The sequence below is a fragment of the Parasteatoda tepidariorum genome, chromosome 10 (genome assembly GCF_043381705.1).
Source record: "Parasteatoda tepidariorum isolate YZ-2023 chromosome 10, CAS_Ptep_4.0, whole genome shotgun sequence".
In the NCBI taxonomy this organism is placed as follows: Eukaryota; Metazoa; Arthropoda; class Arachnida; order Araneae; family Theridiidae; genus Parasteatoda; species Parasteatoda tepidariorum.
Genome location: NC_092213.1, coordinates 45,437,898 through 45,443,302, shown reverse-complemented (window position 1 = coordinate 45,443,302; position 5,405 = coordinate 45,437,898). Strand labels below are relative to the sequence as shown.

The 5,405-nt window shown below is 26.6% G+C and overlaps 1 protein-coding gene across 1 annotated transcript in view; it reads right to left on the bottom strand.

Moving 5' to 3' along the window:
- LOC107444387 (sorting nexin-10B) overlaps nt 1–5,093 on the bottom strand; it is a 19,732-nt gene extending 14,639 nt beyond the window's left edge. Inside the window, exon 1 of the mRNA XM_016058508.4 lies at nt 4,852–5,093. The gene's annotated coding sequence lies outside the window, so the exon portion shown is untranslated. The remainder of the gene's footprint in view (nt 1–4,851) is intronic.
- Between the last annotated feature and the right edge of the window lie 312 nt (nt 5,094–5,405).

Sequence of the window (5,405 nt, the reverse complement as noted above, 5' to 3'; positions counted from 1 at the left end):
AAGAACTCCATTTCATATATATATACATTGCGACTACCCCCTACGTTTAAGGGATCAGAAATCCGAATGCATCGAAAAAAGGGTATTTTTATTCAGAGAAAATACGTTTTTGTGTCTGAATTCGAAACTTATCGAAACTTATTACCCGGAAACACCCTCACAACCCATTGAGATGAAGTCCTAGAATGTGAAGATCCGATCATGGTCGGTTTTTTTTTTGACGCTCTGCACAATTCTATTTTAAGGGATGATAATATAAAACTTCGATTTTTCTCGATTCTCAAATGTATTTTTAAATAATAGTTAAAGAAATTTTAATGTATTGGTTTTTCAAACTTTTTATTCTTAGATATTTTTAATATTTACTTTAAGTAAAAGCTAGGAAATTCTTCTTATATTAATTATGTTTCATTTTAAATTTCAAAAATATAGTTGTGATTGGAAAGGAATGCAAAATCTAATATCATCCTAATTTTCACAAAATATATTTTTAATAAAAAAAATAGTACAGATGCATTTAGTCTAGGCTTGAAATTAGTGATATGATCGCTTTACCCACAGTGGCCAAAACGTAAAAAAGTTTTAGGGATGTTGTTCGCTTTTAAATATTACCCGGAATATTATGAGAAAATCAAATCTATAATACTGTACTTTATTTATTATTTAACAGAGTATTTCCCTAATACAAAATTCTCTTAAAGTAAAAAGAATAACTTTTGAAGTATGCGCAATAATTCGCCTCTCTTTTTAATATTTTTATACATTTAGTGCAATTCGTTCTTCCAAGTCCTAAGCTAATTTTTTAAAAGTAATTTGATAGTCAAATAAAATAGTTTAGAACACATTCTATTGAAACATACAGGAAATTCGTAAGATAGATTTAAAAAAATCAAAAATGAAGAAAAGGATATTGCTTATACGCAATATATTGAATCTATTTATTCAATATATTGAAATGAAACTAATTGCTTAAAAATTATAAGAATATTGAGTATTCTATCAAATTATATCAAGAAATTTATACGTAGAACAAATCAGAACATAAATTTTAAGTTCCAAACAAGTTGTAAGTTGTTTAATGTTGTAAGATAAAAAATAAGTTAAATCAATGCGAAAAACTTTCGACAGTTACAAAACGTAAGCACTGTAATATGTTTAAAAGTTATTACAATTTATTAATAGAAAATGATTGTAATTTTAAAAAAAAATATATGAAATGTTGAAATCATTATGCTCGAAATAATTAAAACAAAAAATAATTAAAGAGTTTTTAAGATACCACTTTTATGAAAGTGCTAAACTTAGAACTATTTCGTTAAACTATTGATAAAATATCGAAAATTATTAATTTTGAACTTAACTTACATACTTCTCATTTTTAACAAACTTAAAAAATTTATATTTCTATCTGTAAAAATTCCTTTTTAAGAACAATAATAATTCTTATGTCCGCATTTAAATTTTATAAATTGACATTATATTGTAGCAATCATGAATTCGGAAAATAAATAGATAATAATTTTTAAATGTGTTAAGATAATAATTTGTAAGAAATCGCAGTATAATTCTTTTCACCAACATGTTCACCGCCATTGAATTTTACAGATCTAATTTAGAATTCGTATTTAGTAACCCTCCAAACCCAGGATCTGATTAAAAGAGGCGAACTAAGGAGCCCTAACATTTTCTATAACAGTAACATTCATATCATTTTCATTTTAATAAAAAATTTCGCGAGATTTCCTTGGTGGCTCAGAGGATAGAGAGCTCGTCTTCCAACGAGATGACCTGGGCGAAAATGTCGACGAAGCGAAAATGTCGACGAAATGACCCTGTCGTCGAAATGATCCTGTCGACAGGGCCGGATTACCCATTAGGCCAGACTAGGCCATGGCCTAGGGCCCCCAATGATTCCCCTTAATAAAAATTTTATGAAAATAAATTTAAAAAAATTAAGAAAAACAATGATTTAATTGTTTTTTTTTTTTAAGATTTAAAAAAAAAAATCAATTTCAAATATATATTAATAAAATACGATAATTTTTTTAGTTCTAATTTAATAAAATAAAGTAAAATTTAATTTATTGTTATTTATTTTTATTTTAAATACGCTTTCTTACATGAAAAGACGTATAAATACTTTTATATTTGAATAAATTAAAAAATATACGAGAAAAAATTTTTTAATCTAAGGGCCCCGAAAATTTGAATGGCCTAGGGCCCCGCGTGCGCCTAATCCGGCCCTGCCTGTCGACGAAATTTCTTGTCGATGAAATAACCTTGATAACGTTGACGAAATGACCTAGTCCAGGGGTGGCGAACCTTTATACACCAACGTGCCATTTTTTCTAAAAAATTGCTTAATGAGGTCATAGACGTGCCGTCAAATAATTCTGACTTCGTGATTATTGGGAAAATAATAATACTAAATACTATTAACTCAAAACTCTTTATTTACATTGAAAAAAGAAAAAAAAAACATTTTGCAATGTCTCAGTTATACACGTAATTCAACTTAAAGTAATATCAGTGTGACTTCTGTTGTTGCAGATTAGATGACCAATAACTTATATTAGGTTGTATGATGTTAGTTTAAGCAGGACTGTTGATTTTTTTTGCTAGTTATTTACTGTTAGCTTGTTTTTTACGGTTATTAATAATTTTTTTAGTATTAATTTTTAATTTTTTTATTAATAATTGTTTATTATTTTGTTTGTTTTTGTGAATTTTAATTTAATTGTTACATATGCTTCATAGTGTCATAACATTTGTGTAATAACAATTCATAGTGTAACAACAATTGTGATCGGTGGAGTGCCCAAAATATTGTGTCGCGTGCCATTGGTTCGCCATCCCTGACCTAGTCAATGAAATGATTTGTTGATGAAGTGGTGCCAATGAAACGGCCTATCGTTGAATTGAACGCGACCCAAAATTAGACATTGAATAAGCATTGTAGCCGAGCTACTTTTTTACAGTATAAAAATTGAGATTTTTGAGTAAGACATAGAATGTTGCTAAAGTTTCACTAATCAGTCAGGCACAATTTCAAATTTTTTTCCGATTCAGACTTCTGCGTTGTAGGAAAAGTAAGGTTATATAGATAATTTTATAGTCTTCAAGTTAAGAATAAATAAAAAAAAAATTCTAAAAATGAAATTTTCTTTTCTAGAAAGGCATATTTTAGATAAAAATAAAATTAGCATAGAAGGGACATTTGATAGGAATATTACATTGTACGTAACTGAAAGTCTAGGGGGGGGACAACACTCATAAATAAAAAGTTATCTGAATATATTAATTTTTTGTCAACAGTATAGTAAGGTAAGGTTAGCAGAAATGTCGAGTTGGAGGTCGAAATGTTTGACTCCGACTTTAATTAAAATGTCCACAAAATCGCAGTAAAGCGCTAATATAAGAATATTAATATATTATTAAGTAATTGTTAATTTTAAATTATATATTTTCCTTTTTCATCTACAATTAAAGTAATAGGTACTTAATTTAAAATTACATTTCGCATGATAACATAACAGTTGAAGAAATAAATCTTATAAACTATAATTGAGTAAAATATTGAAATTGTGCAAAAGGAAGAACTCCATTTCATTATCTTAAACACACAGTCGCACATATATATAAATATCCTACGAAAAAAAAAACGTCAAATAAATATTTAATGAACTAGGTAACTGGTGTAATTGATACATTAAATTCATTTGCATATTTTTTTAAATTAATGTAATACCTTAACTAAATAAATTTTCAATGGTTTTGTGCATGATTTTTACTGTGTTATTTTTTTCCGTGTGCTTAGTCAAACAAAGGTTCATTGCTATCAAATGTGATTAATAAATATTGATATGTGTTTCGAAATGTTTATAAAAAATTTTATCAAATTCTTTTGTTATTTTTTACACCATATAATTGGTTTTAATTGATATTATATTTAAAGTCATATTTTCCGAAAATATTCATAAATGTCTAGAAATATTTATAGTCAAGTTTTCAGAAACATCTTCTAGCTTAAAAGTAAGTCATGTCCCGATCATAGCGCTAAAATAAGGGGAAACACTTTTATAATTTTTTGTACTAAAATAATTTGTAATAATTTTGGCCGGGATTCTCCTAAAGCTTGATTCATGTTAAATTTCAAGCGTTATAAATTTCAAAAATACCCATGAGTATTTAAAACACTTTTTAAAGATTTTTTTTTAAAAAAAAAAGAAATAAATTATTTAGGGCTTGGCATGAGTTGAAATTTTTTTTTTTTAAATTTTAAATTTCAGCACGTGACATATAGTTCAGTAAAATTTGATTTTTTTCTTCGGAAAAATCAGTACCCAGGACTTTTATCAAATTCCATTATGGTTCCCGCTTCTCCTCAGTTTATAAAATCGGTTCTAAAATAACTCAACAACAAATATCTCGACTTATGTTTTTTCCACTTTTATCTTGTCCTAATTATGTAATTTTTATAAAAGATTAACTATTTAAACACATTTTGATTCTTGATTTTAATTTAAATCTATTTTTGAAGTGTTTTTCTTAAAGGTCAATAGTTTTCAACATTCGCATTTAAAAAAAAACAACCGAGCATGACATAATAGTGGGATGTGGCTAAAAATTATTATATTTGTTATCAAATAATTAAAGAGGAACAATAATTACCGATACCTTTAACTAACAGTGCAATTCTAAAAAAATTATTAACTAAAAGTAATTTTTTTTTTCAAAATACATTAAATTTTTTTTAAATAAATAAATAAAATAAAAAACTTCGAAATGATAAACACATTCATTAAAACTACTGAAAATATTATCTGAAAAATAATTTTCATCATTACTTACCGAAACAATCAGTGGCTTTAAGCATTGCATTATTAGAACAAGATTAATTAATTAATTTTTTTCTTCAAATTATTATTAGAATATTAATAATAACACATAATACTATTTAAAAATTTCTATGTGGCTCATATAGCGACAAGACTGGAAACTTATTCAGCCGTAAATAGTCATCATATTTAATTATTTCGTATTACATTTTCATATAAACACTATTGACCTTCGAATGCGGCGAGTTTTGTTAAACAAACGAAAACATACCACTTGAAGTAGTTTGAGCAACTTTTATGCTATTTTACGCAAATAAAATCTGTTTAGGAAGGAAAGAGACAGACAACAAGTTCTATATCATTCTAGAAGTATACTTCCAGTTCGTGACACCTTGGGAGGAAAAAAAAAATTAATTACCAGTTGTAGCACGCGTCCTATAATTTAAATCGCTATTTCAAGAAAACACTGTCTACGAATTCCTCCACAAAGTATGTAATTATGTATATAACGAAACATTGATTGAAAATGAATTAAATTTAAAAAAAAAAATGCTTATTTTTTACCGT